At 41.5% G+C, this 17,375-nt stretch overlaps 1 protein-coding gene across 1 annotated transcript in view; it reads left to right on the top strand.

The window, feature by feature from the left end:
- Window positions 1-17,375, top strand: part of UNC13B (unc-13 homolog B) — a 207,796-nt gene that overhangs the window by 96,637 nt on the left and 93,784 nt on the right. The window lies entirely within an intron of this gene.

The raw sequence follows: 17,375 nt of genomic DNA, 5'->3' as shown, positions 1-17,375 counted from the left end.
ATGATATTAACATATAGAGTGTAAACATCTTTCCTATAGAGATGAATCAGCCAGTGGTTTGGTCTTAGCCATTCACAACAAATGAGCTGAGGTTGCCTGTCTTTGGAACATAAAAAGTCCTAATACCTCCAATCTGTAGCATTTTTTTTCAATGAACTAGTGCCATTGTCATTGTCTTTCTATAAAGAAAATAATTCAACTTGTATGAGAGGAAAAAAATTAACTTTTTAGAGGGTGGGAACTTTGGAAACTTTGGAAACTTTGGGGAAGTTTGGGTAAGTAGATAATTCCTGCTCTTTCAATGTAATTTCAGGCCATTATCAGTTTTCATGGTGCTCAAGGTGCTGTGAGAGGTACCTGTGCCTTTCTTCACTTCCAAATTTGTATGTTGCCCTTGGCTTAGCCTTTCCTAGATGGAAAAGAAAGCCCTTAGTGGTTTGAATGGCACTTTGTTCTTTTGTCTGATAGCAACATCTTAAGTATATGTTTCATGAATGTGTTGTGGAGCTACTGTAATGACAGCAGCATCATTGAAAGGGCAATTTAAAACACCTGAGAATATACAGTCTCATATCTTCCAGGCTCTGTCTCAGCAACACTGCTTGGCTTGTGTGATGCACAGCTCCTCAGAGCTGGTATTTCATTGAGGACAGCTGCCAAATAGCAGGAGGTCACTGCTTTGTCATTAACACTTCGTCTTTAGACTGCTGATTGATTTAATCTTCTTGTGGCTTTGAAGAAGATAAATAAATAGTATGTTTTCACTGCTGAATAAAGGGACAAACTTTACACTGTGTATTTGAGCTTGTGAGGTCTAGTGCAGCACTGAACTCAAGCTGCCTTACTGAGAACTCTGTCTTTAGGGAGATGCAACAGGCAGTGTCACCTGGGACAGGTGGTTCTTATATTTTTACCAGTGAAATTAAAAATTTGTTTTAGAGAGCTCTCGGCTCAGAGATGTCTGAGGCCATTTGCGAGATGAATTAAACTCGAGAATGAGTTGGTCATTTTTCCCTGCTGTTCTAGACAAGTATTTCTCCTTTGAGTTTTGTCTCTTGACTTCCCCCTACTTGTTTCTTTGTTTCATCTCTCTGTGTAACATTTTTTTCCTCTAATATCCTGTAATTTCCATAGCTATTCATTTTTCTACCTGCCCGAGACCAAGTAGAAATGTTCTTGCTTGTCTTCCTGCAGGGAGAAGGGATGTAAGGGGTGAGAAGGAGGGGTAGGACCTGTGCTCAAAGAGTGCTCATTTTCCTTTGGTTAATCCACTCGTGCTCATGAAGGAATTGCTTACTTTTTACAATTTTATCAGCAATTCAGTACTTTACAGGAAGTTGGAATGAAATAGATAATGAGGATTAAAAAAGAAGAAAGGGTAACGTATACCTTGCAGACATCAAAGCATTTGGCCTATATAGCTGAGCTAAGTTTTATCAGTTCTAATAATTCCCTGCTGGCTCAACCTAAAATTGAAATCTGTTGGTGAATTAAAAAATTGCAGTAAGAAGTGTTTAAATTTTTAAGTGGAAGTTTATTTCTCTAGTAGAAAGCAAATAACTCAATGCTCTGAGCCTTAAGGTAAAGCATACACTTTCTCATAGACTTCTTTATATGCAAGTCATGCCTATTTTACGCATGAAATTATCTTCATTATTTCAGAAAAAAAATCTTTGCAAAACAGTCTGTCTCAATATCCTGTGCATTAGGCAAGGGGTTCTCTAAGTATTTGAAAGTGACATCTTCCTTTCTTCCGAGGGCACCTGTTTTTTTATCTTTTTTAGTCACATTGTGAACTGTGGTAAGGGCAGTGACATTTCCCAGCACTTCCTTGCTCATGACCTCCTTTAGTTATGTCCCCTGGCTCTGTCTAATGAGACTTGCTCACTTTTTTCACATTTTTCTCTCCTGTTCCTGTAAGACAGCCATGGGAATAATGGGATTTTATGTGGCAGTGTTTGGAAATTTGGATGGGCTCTTTGCATCTCAGGAGCTGTGGCTGGAGCATTGTGTTTGACTCCAGTACATTTTTGACTTTGTTGTATTACTGTCTGGTACTGATGTCTGTGGGGATGGGCAAAGACCAAGGAAGAAAAAGATGGGAGGGACAGAGGCAGTGGTGGAAAGATGACTTCGCTCCACTTGTAGTAGGATTTTTGGGAAGAGTAAGGCATTTAAAAGTCTGTGATGCTGTGTAGTGGATACTTCAGGTGCTGTAGAGTGTTAATGTAAATAAAAAGGTGTCTGATGGATACCTACTATTTTGTTTTTAAACTATTGCTATGCAAGAGACCTCTCTCTCCTTTTAATCTTACTCATAGGCAGAGCTTTGAAGATTCTAAGTGCTGTTCAAATCCTGGATTGCGTTTTATTTTCACAGCTGGGCAGTCTTCATCCTTATGTGGGGGAATTTGATGCAGAGCTTTGAGTCTGAGCTCAAGGGCTATAATTGCTGTGTTTAGTAGAATCATTCGTATTGCAATCGGACTCGGTGCTCTCAGTTGGGCAGGAACTCTGCTTTCCTGGCAGAATGCAAACATATAATGAGATACTCAGGGTCAGACTCTTAAAATCCTTTAAAGCTAAATCACTTCTCAAAATCTGACATGTACTCCCTGCCCTGCCACAAGGGAAAGATCAAAATGAGAGGGTGTTCAGGGGGATGGAGGGTATGAGTGACCACGAGGAACGTCAGCCTTACAGAGGATCTGAAAAGTGGTTGGTGGCATGATTTCTGTGTCTGTCTGAAAGGGTCAGCTCTGTGGCTGCACATAGGAAGAACAGGGATACGGGTCACAGGTGGTGCTGCTGAAACAAAGTATAGAGAACTGTGACATTACTCTATATGTGAAACTTGTTACCAAAAACAAACAAATGAACCAGGACAGTTACCAGCTGGCACTACAGCAAGGTGCTGAGGTGGAGCTGTGGAAGCAGAGGGTTAAAGGTGCCAGGAAAATATCCACTGTGGTGAGGACGGGGAGCACAATGATGCATGTAGAAGAAGTGGTGAATCAAAGTTGACATTGGTGTAGGTAAGATATTGAAGGGGAAGTATCGTTCACAGCAAGGCTGGCTCATGAGGAGGTAGGAGGTATTTGAACAGATGGGAGGATAGTGGCATTTCCACAGCTATGTCATATAGGCCTCTTCAGAATCCCACCCCACACTGTGAAAAGACACTGTTTTGAAAGATGCAGTGAGTTGTTCTTGAGCAACACCAGCACTCACACAGTGCCTTTGGTGCTAGAGGCAGAGAAACAGTATTTGGGAAGGAGGTGGGTGTTTGTGTTGGGTGCATGAAGAGCGGGGACAGGATAAAGGGAGCATTTGTGGGAAGGAGAATGTGAACATGGATCAACTGGCCAGTGAGGTTTTCTTAGTGGCAGTTTGTTGGATGTCTCTGGAGCAGGTTGTGGGGCAGAAAAATGGTGCCTTTAATTCAGGCACTTCTTACAGGATGAGTGCCTACTGCTGCTCATTCCCAGGAGAGAAGTGTCAGTACAACGTGAGTGGATCTGATTCTGTGCACAACATTTCTGCAGTCATTCTTTTATGTAACAATGTGACTTTTATTTTTGGGAAATGAGAGATCAACGGGTGTTCAATCCCCCACACTTGTGGCAGAGCTGGTACTAGTCTTCCTTGGAAACTGGATTCATTTCAGCAAGGGCATAGCTGAATCTTGTGGGTTAGTTGGGGGGTGAACAGGAGAGATAAAAATAAACCTCCATCTCAGAGCCAGGCAAAAAATCTTCTTGGAGCTGGTTAATTATGTTGAGTCCTGGGCTTTTTCCTCTAGCCCCCCTTCTCCACAGTCCCGCAGGATGCCAGAGCGCTTTTCCAGCAGAGATCCGCTCGCTGCGCTGCACTGCCTGCTCTCGTAATGCCAAAGGAGTGCGTTTTGTCTTTAGTCAGATTGGCTCCATCAGTTCGTATTTCCTTCTGAATGGATAATAAAGTGGAGAATCATTTTGAGGCGAGGAGTGAAGCGGGGAGGCTGCGTGTGTGAGGAGCTAGGCAGTAGGCAGCTGACGAGGAGGAGTAAAGTAGCTGCACAGCTTTCTCTCTGCCTCTGAAGTACAATATTTTCTGTTGAGTCACATCTGAAGAAAAGGATGAAGTTTTAACTGTACTTGGTACAGCCTGAGAAAGGGAAAAGATGCACTGTGATGGGGAACTAAAGAATTTTTGTTGAGGGATGCTCCTGGAAACCAAAAGGATTTCTGCATTTTTAGCTTTTGCAATCATTAGCTTCTGCTGGTTTTTGCTTTTTGGATTTTTAGTAGCTGTTTGTATTTTTTATTCCCTTCAACATGCCTTCAACTTTACGTGATTTCTCATCCTAGTGCTGCTGTGGAACGGGAAACTCTCGGTGCCTTTAATGTTGCTTTCCCTAATACCTCAGATGGGACACCAAGAATATGTTGATAATCTCCATAGTGAAAGTTCATTATCTGGTGAACCTTTAACAACGTTAGGAATCCTTCAGGACTTGTATTTTCTATGAGAACAAGCTATTGTATTCTGTAGTTTTCTATTAATTCTATAGATTTCCTTTACATTTTAACCTTTTGTTTTATTTTGAAGCAGCAAGGTAAGTGAATGATTGGAACAAATGAAGTGCCTGGGTATAAACTGCAAGTAGGCAGCAATCAAGGAGAATTGCTCTTTATTTTTAGAGTGGGCTCTCTGTGTGCGTGTGTGTGTGTTTACTTTAGCAATACAATAGCTTCATTGGAAGCTGACTGGATTTAAAAATGTCCTTTGTAAAAACAATTTACACTTAGTGTGTTCATTTGTAGGCTATAGTTTTTGTTTTCACCCATTAGACACTAATTGTAGATTTCTTATGACTGGTATAATTGAGGTTGTGTCTGTTTACTTTTCATACTTCTCTGTTAGGAGGGTTTGTATCTCAGCTGGAATTTGACATCAAAATCACTAAGGGAAGAAGAGTTAAAGGGAAGGGAGCTTGGGGATAATTTAAATTTGATCGCTTGAGAAACAAATAAGTTGAAGTAATTAAATTACTAGTTTGATTCTTCCTTAAATGTCGTTTAAGAAAGGGGCTTCTTTTGAACACAGAGTGTTTGTCATTGGCCTGATTTCTTGTGCTGAGAAGCTTGTGAGTTGATGAGATGAAATGACTGGCATGCAGGAGCGATGAGGATGCTGTACAAGCGCGTGAATCAGAGCAGATGGTGTGACTGTTTTCAGATATTTTTTCAGTTTTCATTCCATTTATATGGGCAGGTTTCTTTTGCTAATGGAGCAAGCCTTTCGGGGATAAACCTAAAGACTTAATACAGAATGCTAAGGTCCTCAGACCCCGAGATGAAAAGAGAGAGCTTATAGAAGTAAAGCTGCAGTTTCAGCCCAGGAGGATTTTAGTTGCCACGTGCTACGTTTTAATATCATGAGCTGTAAAACCCTAATTATTCCATTTGCTGCATACGATGCCTGGCTGATCATTACCAAATGTCTGTCCTAAGGGAGTTCAGAACAGGTCAGAATCAATGAGTAAGATTTTGTAGAATCAGTCTGTACCAGGGCTGTGCTCTCTCTGCCCTGACAACAGAAGCTGGGTCTCCTAATTCATCACCCTGTACTGGTGAGTGCTGCCTGTCCCTCCCCTGCCTGAATGTACCTGTGAGCTGAGGCACTGTCACCTGGAAGACCAGCTCCAAACATCCTCTTTGAGTCATCAGAGTTTAGAGAAAATCCTTACTGATGAGTGGTTCATGGTGGTTCTTGTCAGAAATGCAGGTCTTGGAGAGTTCACGCTATTGGTCCAGCAGTAGTTCGGCACTGGGTCGTAAGTTGGATTGCAAGTAGAAGAGAAACACAGCATGTTCTTGTTTCTGTTAGTCTAGGCAGCACTCTTAGCATCATTTGGCATTTTCATAACAGTGCATGGAAACGTTATTTAAGCCAGAGGTACTGTGTTTATACTGCCAGTGTTGTCTGTTTTCTTTCTGGTTAGAGGTAGCTGAATAATTAGAAACCTTTCCCCAAAGTCTGGCAGACATTTCTGGAGTTTTCTTCCTGTGGCCAGCCAACTTGTCAGCATGCCCTGATAATTTTGTTTCAGTTCTTGGAGCTCTGTTTCCTTTAAATAAGAAGTTGCTCCTTGATCCTGGCCCATGTGTTCAATATAATGCTTTGTTCTTAGGATCCTGATTTGGGATAAATCTGTTCTATGAAGCAGTTAATGCTTTAGGTTGTTATGGGCAAGCCATCTACTGATTGATTCAGCTGTGTACAAAACCCCCATGCTTTGGAGATACTTGGTTCGGGGTACTGCTGGACTTAATTGTTTACCCATTGGCTCCCAAACTGCTGATGGCTGCTGCTCAGGCTTTGTATTTGCTGGAAAGGAGTGAAGTAACTTTTACATAAGATAGAGAGAAGCAGCTGTGATGTCTATTTTCAGTAGTCAGCTTTCCCTTTTGCCTTTTCCTCAGCACAGAGTTGTCTCAGAACTAGGCAGGTGCTTCAGAGTTAGCTTGCTGCTCACCAGGCATGAGCCTTTGCACTGCCTTGGTCGGCAGCTTTGCAGCCTGTGCCTCCCTCTGTGCTTGGGGACAACCCCTATTTCTGTCTCTGGATGCCGTCTTTTCCTGGCTGCCAGGTGGTGACAGACCTCATTTGTTACTGCAGGCGATGCATTGCTGTGCCAGGCACTGCTGCCTCCAGCCTGCAGAAAAGCTGGGATTGAAGGATGCAGAGGGAATAAGCATGTTGAGGCACTGAAGAATGGAAGGGCTGCCTGGTGCTGAGGAGCCCTCCAGGGGTTTCCAAGGCAGCTGGACTTAAAGCCTGGACATCTCAGGTGCCTCTCTATCTGTGCTCACTGAAGGATGCTGTCTGTATGACAGACATTAGTCCCCATTTTACAGAAAGCTGAGACACACTTAACATCTGGGGTGTCTCCTAAGTTTGTAGAGGGTATTAAGGAGTTAAGGGAGGAGGTGCTGTCCTCATTCTACTGCACAGTGATACCCTTCCATTACATTAGTTTAATTTTATGCTGTTTTGCAACAGAAGTTTTTACATTGGTGAATGCCATGAACCCACAACACTTTAGTGGGTGTTTTACCCTCAGGGTTTTTGATTTTTACTGTTCCTTTACTTAGTAGCTACCCTGATGACTTGCTGATGTGGCAAAGTACTACTCAGGTGTTTTTTTTCCCCTCGGTCAGCTGGCCTTTTTGTAAAAGGTGACGAATAACTGTGATGTGGGAGAACTGTGTTATAGGCACTTTTCCCTGGATCAGTTTTCTGCCCTGAGGATGACTGTTTGACCCCACCTGACCTTTTGTCACTTCTGTCAGACTACTCTGGAAAGGTTTTAAGTGTGGTTTTTTTTCCTGAAATGTGTGAGGTGTGAAGGCTGACTGTCATTGATACTTGCATTGAAATGTTTTGTCATGGCTTTTGCTTAGCTGTATGGAAACAAATGTTGTAGATACAGATATAACCTGGAAAATATATTTGAAAGTTTTTAAAAACTCAAGAAAGTTCTACAGATAGGGCTGGGATGTGGTTTTCCGAGTAGTGCAGTAATTCCTGAACAGGAAGCGTTGAAGCTTGGCAGCAGAGGGACTGTGAAAGGCTTAGCAAGGGACTGAGTAATAGTTCTTCTCCTCACATTGTTTTATGTAAAATTATTGCCATCCTTTTGTAACTACAGTCTTTTTAATGGCATGAGTGTATTTCTTCTGCAATCCACTGTGGAGTTCCGCATGTCTCTTCTGCACCTCACTTTCAACCTAAATGTCCTGAGGTGAAGGTGTTTCTCAGCAGTATGTTTTGTTCTTGAGCTATGCTGCTTTTTGCCCAGGATTGCTCAGCTCAGTACCTTGTTGTTCTAATCATTCATGCTAGGACTCAAAAGTTAGAATTCTTGTTAATTATCAGAAGAAGGTTTGAAGAAAGACACATTCTCAGCAGCAAAGCAAAAATGCCATGTTCAGGTATGATCCAACCCAAAGTTAAGTTAATTCTAATGATATTAATTAGAAAATTGCAGGCTCATCTCCAGAAGTCAAACAGCAAAACTGATGATAACCCTTCATATCTCTGTGAAGCCTTGTTAGGATTTTTCAGCAATTATTGTGTTTAAAAATGCTATAATATTCTCAGGAAGAGTCAATGTTTCAGCATGCTGAGTGCTGGGGCGATGTTGCTATGGCAGCCTTAGCCATGATTTCTTTCTGTTTTAAATGCCAAAATCTTTTTCCCCACAATGTCCTGCATTTTTGTTATTGGTATTCTTCATGCTTAAATAGCACTTTATAAAGTAACAAGACCATTTATCAGGCATTTTATTTATTATTGCTTTTCCTAGTGTAATTGCTAGTACAGGTAATGTAATACCACTTTGTGTGGATGATACTCAAATATAATCTAATCAAAAAAATCAAAAATATTTCACTCAGTAGAATGAGTCAGTAGCCAGAGAGGCTGCTGCGAAATGTTTTTCTGATCATAGTTACTTGTTTTTATATCTGTTTGCTGGGTTCCTTGAACGTCACATCTACCCTGAGGTACCAGCACCTTCTAACATGAATGACATTGTGGGCTAAAGGTGTCTCAGTATTAACCTTAGTGTGATGAAAACCAGATAGCCATTAAAAGGGGTGTCAGACATCGGGATGAGTTGCCCATGGGAGTGGTGGATTCACTATCCTTTGAGATATTTCAAAGACATATAGATGTGGCACTCAAATAACTGATTTAGTGGTGGCCCTGGCAATGCTGGGTAAATTGTTGGATTTGATGATCTTAAAGATCTTTTCCAACCTAAATAATTCTATGATTCTGTAAGATAAACATACCTCATTTTAGCAGAATTTTTGTGCTCTTACCCCATTTGCTTCCACCAGACTTCAGCCAGCCCACTGCAGTGTGGGGTAGTGCTGAAGGCTCACAATGCTGCCTTTGTTTTGAGCCATGCTGGTCCAGAGTCTCACAGAACTGAAGATGCTGCTCAGAGGGGGTTGCAGTCACCTCCCTTCTTCCTGATGAGACCCTGGCTCTTTGTTTTATGCTGTAAGCATAAAACATGGCTGATCCCCAGCTAATGAGCAGAGATAACATAATTGCATTTTATTCCTTCATGGGATTTCTCATGTTCTTTTTTTCTCATTCATGGATGCTGATCGATGATGACATGCTTTTACGCCTGTTGTCATGGCAAATCTGTATGTCAGAAAGAAAAGTATCTGTTGTTCATGTATTACAAGGCTGTTTCAGAAGTGTGTCCAGTGACAAGGTAATGTGAGTGACAAGGAGATGTGCAGTGTTTGTGGTAGCTCACTTGTTTCCCCTCTTTAAAATCCTAATATGTCAGCTTTGTCTTCATGGGAATGCAAAAGAGTGCAAACATCCCCAAGTAAAGCAGCAATGTACTCCTCATGTTCAGCTTGAGCCTGGCCCTTTTTTTGGAAGCTGGAGAACACAGAACTGATGGTGCCTGTGCATGCTGCTCTCCTGCACATCCAGAGACAGCTGCACTGAACTGAGCATGGAGTTCTGGAAGGAAATGTCTGCTAACAAGGCAGTCAGAACAAACCTTGTGTAGTCAGTGAAGGCTTGCAGCATCTGGCCTTCAGGATCCAAATATTATTTCCTCAAAGACTTGATTTCTTGTTATGTGTTAATGTGACTCCTGGAGTGATTCTGGAAGAGAAAAAGACTTCAGCACGGGTTTGCATCTAGTTTAGGTTTTGTTCTTTTTCCTGGGTGAACCTGCACTAACTTTTATTGTCACTTCACATGTCTGTGCTACAAAAAAGCTCTAACACAGACAACATGAGAGACATAAGGGATCTTTATAGGAGACATGCTGCAGAGCACCTAGTCTGGAGTGTGGAAGGGGACAGAAGCACACACACAGCCCTGGGTGGAGAGGAGGAGGAAAGGATGTGGCAGAAGGTGCAGAGACACTTTGGGACCAGCCCACAGAATGAGTGAGTGCTCAGAGCTTCAGGTCTGAGCGTGGGCTTGGGGTGGGGAGCAGAGGGAGGAAACCTGTGGGAGAGGGACAAAGAGGGCAATTCTCTTACTTGATTCCTGGCATTCCACTCAGTGGGCAATGATTTGATCTCTGGTGGTAAACAGTGATTTCCATTAGTTTCCACCTACTGTAGAGAGAGGTAGAAAGGCATCCCCCTGAGCCAGAGCTGCTGTCCGTGTGTGCTGCTCTGGACTTGTTCCCAGCCTTGGGGGAAACAGTTTCTGTCCCCCTTGGGGAAAGATAGAAAGGTACTGTTGGTATTTGATGAAATCAAAGATGTGCTTTTGAAACTCTGCAGTGAAGTAGATATTCTTGTGTGTGTATATATATATATATATATACACATACATACATATATACTCATACCTATCTATACACATATACATATGCTACAAATACTATATATATACAAAAATGACAGCATTGTACTGTTTGCACTGAGCTTCCAGCTTTAAAACCACTGCAATCTTGCAAGTAAGCGTTCAGCAGGAAAAAGTGATTCCTGTAAAAAATTGCTGCTTTTGAGTGTTGTAGCAGACAGGGGAAGTGAGAGTGAGCTCTGTCTTGAATTGTAGGGTTTTTTTGTTTTCTTTTCTTAACTAAAGTGATCATTATGCCCCCCTGGTACCTTGAGAGCTGTATTCAGAAGGAAACACGATGAGCTTTCTGAGGGAAACCTTAAACAAGTGTATGTCGGCTTTTCTTCTAGCACTTGGAGTTCAATATGCTGGATAATATTTGACATGAGCATTTCTGTGTGCTACCCTCAAGCAACGTGTGTAGGCAGCCACAACTGTGGAGCTCTTTTTGTTGGCTGCCATTGAATCCAACTGCTTACTCTCCAAGGGTTCACTTCTTGCAACTGATAAAGAGGTGATTTTTTGATATTAAACATCAGTTACCCACTCACTGTGTAAGTGGTAGAAGAGAGTCTGAGAAAGTATTCCCTATGTCAGCCCTGTTTTATGAGGAAATAGTTAGATTTTAAAAAAAAAACCAAAAAATCCCAACTGATTTTTCTGGACCAATGGCATGAAAATTCTAGAAAATTAAAACCTACTTTCTTTAAATAAGCTGACAATCAATCTCACAGAGAATTTATTTAGCCTACAAAAGGGCAGGTATTGCCTTTGGTATGGAGGTTCAGCTGAGATGCTTGATGATGGGACTTAAACCCTAAACTTAAACACAGACGCAACCTCTTTTATAGCATATTAATTAAGCTCTTATTATAGAGACTGGTACTTGCAATGCTGCTTCCTCCAGATCAAAAAACACTCTCTCCCTTCTTGCCCACAAAGTGAAACAGCAGAAATGAAAGACAGTTACCATAGGTCTTAAATAAAACAAGAATATGAGAAAAATTATATGCTTCAGGCAGCAAGACCAAACTGAATCATAAAATACACTTGTGTTCTCCAGTCACCTTGCCTTCAGGAAGATCCTGTGTAGGTCTCTTGTGTGCCCTTCTCTCTGGAGGAAAAAACTGATTGCACGTTTATTAGTAAGTATGGCAGTAAAAGCACATGGAAGTTTAAAGTAGTTAACATGGTGGGGTCTTTTGTTTTCATTTTGCTCATTATAGAAGGGATTAAATCAGCTGCAAAATCTCCAGAGCTGGAGTAGAGGTGACATGCAATAGTTCCATGCTGTCAGCTCAGCTTGTTTGTGCATATGCTGAGTGTGGCATATTTAACTGCAGGTTAGCTTGGGAGCTTGCAAGCTTTCTGGTTTTTTTTTGGTTTGGTTAATATTTTGGATTTTTTTGCTTTCTTTTACTGCTTTGCAGCAAAATATTAAGATGAAAATATTAAACTAGCAGAAAGGTTTTACTCCTAAAATCTGTCATCCAGTCTTCTTGCCACTTTACATCACTTAGTGCAATTCCTGCGGGCTAGCTGGTACTGCACCAAGTTAAATTTGATTTCTGCTTTGGTTTAAAGAAAGAAAGGATGAAGATTGTGAATTTGAAAGGAGAGGAAATGTGCAAGGATAAAATTTCTAATGTCAGAATTTTTTATTTGGGGGGTAATTAAATCACACAGTGTACAATTGCCAGGAGCTCAAGCTTGAGAGTAATTTGCAAACCTGGTAGAAAAACAGCCACAGAACGGCTTTTTGAATTTGATCCTTTTGGTTTGTTTTTTTTCACTCTCTTGAATAGAAGAGGGAGTGAGAAACACTTATTCCAGCAAGAACCTGATCTGGGGAGGTGGCCAAAACCAAGACAATGTCTGTACACTTTAAATAACACATCCTCTTTCTGTCTGATTTTATGTGTATGCTGGTTTTAGGTTTTTGGGTATTTTTAATTCTTCTGCTTAAGTTACCTCGGATTTTTCTATGTGAACCAAACTGTAATTTTTTTTCCCCTCTTTCGGTAGCTGCTTCATGACAGAATAAAAACTGGATGCAAGTTGTGCATTGGGAAGTGATTGATGTATGCTTGTGCAGCTTGTAGCACTATGAGAAACACAGGTGCAGCTGATGATGTTTGCTAGAAGTAGATTGAAAAAGCAAGAAAATGAAATTTCACTTCTGCACAGAAAACCTGTTGTAAAACTGCAGGGCAGGAAGCAATTCCGGAAGCAAAAACTCCATTTGTTTCTGCGGGACAAAATGAAGAGGCTTCTTCAAGGCCAGGTAGATGATAATTCAAACCATGCACATCGCTGCCAGCTCTCCCCGGTGGAGATTGAATCAGACATGTTTGTCTGTGGAATCAAGAGGAGCTCTCCCAGCACTGAATTTTCCACGGCTGGAGGGGACTTTCATCAGGATGGAGGACATGATTCCAAAGGAGTGAGTGAAGTGTGTGTTGGTGAGGTGGAACTGAACTGGGGTGGCTATGTAAAAATACCATGTTCAGTTCAGCAGAAAAAGAAGGACTTGCAGGGGAGTTCTTCTGATGGTATCACACAAACCTCTTCTGAAATAAAGGGCAGAGTGTCTGAGGGGCAGGACCTTTCTTCCCTGAGCATTACCATGAGCTGGAGAGATGCAGCTGAAAGGCAAGGGTGCTTTCCCCAGGAAAAGACCATTGCATACAGGAGTCGAAGAAGGCAATCAAAAGACCGCTCAGCTGACGTGGTAGATTACATTGTTAAAGAGCTACAGGGAATAAGTCGAATCCAGACAGAGATTGCAGAGCTCCGTCAGCACCTCACCTTGATAAAAGGCTCTGTGGATGAGGTCTCCAGCTGTGTAGACACGGTCCTGAGCGAAATAGAAGGCCTGCAAGGTGGTTCCAGTGGCAAAACCCAGGGTACACATGCTCGAGAGCCAAGAAGGGAGGTACAGAAGGAAGAACCAGTGTTATATTTTTATGGCATCCCAGAGAAAGATGGTGAGAACACAGTAGAGCTTATCTGCAGCTTTTTGTCTGAATATCACTGTTTTAATGGTATTCAGTACAGTAAGTATATAAAAGATGCTTATAGGTCAGATATTGGTGCAGGCAAGCCATTAATGCCAAGACCAGCAGTTGTAAAACTTGTGAGTTGTGAACAGAGAGACTTTATTTTACAGAAATCTGTCCTTCTGCAGAGCTCAGGGGTCCGAGTTGCTACCAGTGAGGAGCAAAAGTGGCAGAAGGGCCAGAAAACAGATTCAGTCTCTTCCCAGTCTGGCTTCAAGAAAAATAATCAGAACTCAGTGAATCCTGATGGAGCTCAGAGAACTGATGTAATTGGGCACCTTCAGACGGACTCATGCCAGGTTAAGTATAAAAGCACGAATAGGAAAGCACAGTGTGCAGGGGAGAGACTTGATTCTGTGCAGAAGTCAGCCTTGACCAAGAAAGACACCTTGACACCTGAAACTGGAAAGGAAGCACAAATAAGCTGCAGTGAGCAGCCTTCAGATGATGGAGACATTTGCCAGGCCCTTGCTGAATCTCCACAGATGGCCAACTCACCTAAATCAGGTGATGGAAATCACTGCTGCTCATCTGACTCTTCAGGCCATGCAAGCCAGATGTGTGCTTCAAGTAATGGTAGTGAGCAGAGGCTTGACACTAAAAGCATCACTGAGAATTCTTCTTCTCTTCTAGAAAAAGATGAGGGGATAACCACAGAAGAAATTGAAACAGACTATGATAACTCTTGCAAATTTACCAGTGCAGAGAAAGGTGATGTTCAAAGAGAAGATGTTTCTAGTGGGGTGACAACCATTAGCTATGATCATACAACAGATGAAATGGCTGACAGTAGTGACAGCTTGAAAGATATGATCCAAATGGACCTCAATGATCAGGATCCAACCGATCAGGTCTTTAGGGATGTCCTGGAAAATTCCCAGTATTTCCTTGACCACTCCCGGGACAGCATTGATCTTGTAGACATGAAGTTTTACACTAATAAGCTTGGGAAAGCTATTCACCACTTCAGGTCTGCTCTGCAAGTGGTGTTCCATAAACTGGAAACAAGTGATTCTGAAATCCTTTTGGAAAATGATAGTGGCTTACAGATGGATGATGACAACACGCTTATGCTGACCAGTTCAGTTATGGGTGGCAGCTCTGACTACTTTGCAGAAACCCCTCCTAGTCAGTCCTCTGAGGGCCAGGCAAATGCAAATGTCAACAGTGAAGCATCTTCTCAGATGCAATTTGCTCCTTCCAGTCTTTCACATGAGCCTTCCGTTTCTGGTGTGCTGCCATCATCTGACTGTGAAATCCTTAGTGGGCAGCAGTTACCTCCTGATGAGCTTGGAGAAAATGGGAACCATCCACCTGACCCAGCAAAGGAGTGCAGGCCCATGAGCCTTGACAAGGTGTGCGCAGAGACCATCTACCTGAACAAATGCATCAACAATTTCAAAAATGTGCTGAGGGAAAAGAGACAAATGCGTAGGAGACTCTTAAAAGAATTAGCACAGGAGGGAAACTGGATTTCTGCTGAGGAGACAAATTCAGGTAAAATAAAAAAAAAAATGTTTTTAAGGAGATGTCAAAATCTAGTATTTGTGCAGCCAGCGGCCACCACTTCATTCTCTGGGTGAACTGTGAACATCCTGTGAGCTTATTAAAAGTTGTGAGCAAATAGCTTACAATTTTGTAACAATGTACAAAGACTAGTACATGCACTGTACAACAGTACAGACAAAACCCCCTAAAATTTACTGTGTAATACACTGAAATGCCAGTTAGCAAGCTTCACCTTTTTTTTCCTTTGAGAGAAGGAGATTTGCAGTGCTTCTTCAAAATAGCAGGTGTTAAAGGTTTTTCGTCATAATTCGTGACTTGGTTTCTTGTTAAATATAATAGCTAAGACATGTGATAACAAAGTGTGCATTTGAGCTATAAGTAGCCAGATTTGCAGTTTTATGAGTTGAGTGCATCTAGACTTTAAGTGACTCTGTCACAAAGTGGGAGTTCTCAGTGTTTAATCACTGCTAAATGTTATCCTAGGAGAGACCTTTAAAAATAATAAATAGAAATAATAATAATTATAATAATAAGAGTTTAAAAATTGAAAGGTTGAGACTTATATTTTGGTATTACTTCCATAACTTGTCCATGAGATGGAATTTTTTTTGTTTCTGGGGAACTACATCCCTTATTTCCAGCACAGATTTTGAAATGTGTGACCACAGCAGATGTGAGTTGATACAGTGGTGGAGCAGTGTTGCTAAACCATTTCCTGAGGCTGTGGGAGATAGAGCTGACTGGCATCTTTTGATGGGACATGTTTTGACAGCCTCGGTTTGGTAAAACAGAACCTGAAGTTGAAGTGTAGGTCCATCTTCCCCTTCCTCTCCAGGCAGTGAGAAGGCTTTCTCAGTGTCATCTCCACGAGTCACTACAGTTAAGGAAAGAGGCTTTGTTCCAAGAGTGGAAGTTATTTTAATTACAGCTTGCAATCTTCACGTACTTGTGAACTTCCTTGTATCATATACTGTGTTCACTCTTCTTGCAATCATGAAAGTTGGTCAGAATGATCAGTGGGCTCCTCTCCACACTGAAGGAGTCATCTAGTGCCAAGTGCTTTTCCAGTGACTCTGCTTTCACTGTGAAGAAGCAATCTGTCAACCCATATTTGATTTCTGTACCAGTCATCTCTCAGTTATGCAGATCATAAAGCTGGTAATCGGCTCTCTGCTTATACAAGGTCTTTAGTATAGAGTTGGCTCAAACAGTAAGTTTTTAATGAGGGAAACACTGGGATTAGTTAGTAGGCTTGGCAGAGATACCTTTTTCTTTTCTTTTTCTTTCTCTCTCTCTCTCTTTTTTTTTTTTTTTTTTTTTTTGATAGTGTTTGTGTGGTGCTCAAGTCCTGGACATAGGTCCTAATTTTGGAACCTGAGGGAACAGACAGTGGTTTGGATTAGCATGTGCCATAGTACAGCAGAAGTACTGAAATAGCCTGTTTCTGAATGTGAGAGGAGGCTGCTCATCTCAGCAGAGTTTGAGCAGCTCAGGCATGTTCACAAGGCAAGAAGTAGACAAAACAAGTGAGGAAGAGGAACAGAGCTGTGCTTTTTACCTTAAATCTGCCTCCAGGGTGAATTGGTATTTCTCATCCTCCCTGGTTTAATTCTCTTAAATTGATGTGACAAAAAGTTGGTGGCACTTGTGTGCCACTCCCATAAAAATTGATCTATAAGGTAGATTTGGCAGTTGAAACTATAAAAATAAGTGTGTGATGAAGTCACAATGTAGGAAATGTGCTTTGAGAGACAGAAGGAGTCAAAGGTAGTAGAAGAAGGTGGATGAAGGATAAGAAAAGCAAGACCTTGGGGAAAATACACTGAGGATGCTAGGATGCAAAACAGCCTAGACCCTGACAGTTAGACAGGGAAAGAGTTGGAACTAGATGATATTTAAGGTTTCTTCCAACACAAAACATTCTGTGATTCTGTGACTTTCTGAAATAGTGTTGGTTTGGCATGCATTTTTCAAAAAAGAGAAGCTGCAGTTTTATATCCTGTTTCAATGTACTCAAGTTTGAACCAAGCTTTTATTTCTTTCCTTTGGAAAAAGCATCATACCTGGAATGCAATGGAATATTGTTGGTTTGCTTTTTTGCCCATCTGTAGATGAGTGTGTCTTACTTTAAAAATGTGATTTGTTGTTAATAGCCTTTTCAGTTCCCAGATAAAGTCCACTGAAAACCCAGTTCTGCAGCTTTTTTTTGTTTCTGAACCTGAACCTCACATTAGTTCGAAAGTTCCATTCAAGGTATTTTCTTAAATGTGTTTGGCAGCAGCCTCCAGCAAAGGAATGGAAGATAAGTTTGAAGGTGTTGGTAAATATGCATGTTTTGGTGAATCAGTGATGATGCACTGGCATAAAGGTTTCAATTATTTATAGTTGAACACAGATGCAAATTACCGGAAGAACTTGGAACTT

This window comes from Poecile atricapillus, chromosome Z (genome assembly GCF_030490865.1).
Source record: "Poecile atricapillus isolate bPoeAtr1 chromosome Z, bPoeAtr1.hap1, whole genome shotgun sequence".
Classification (NCBI taxonomy): Eukaryota; Metazoa; Chordata; class Aves; order Passeriformes; family Paridae; genus Poecile; species Poecile atricapillus.
This window is presented reverse-complemented; position numbering and strand designations above follow the sequence as displayed.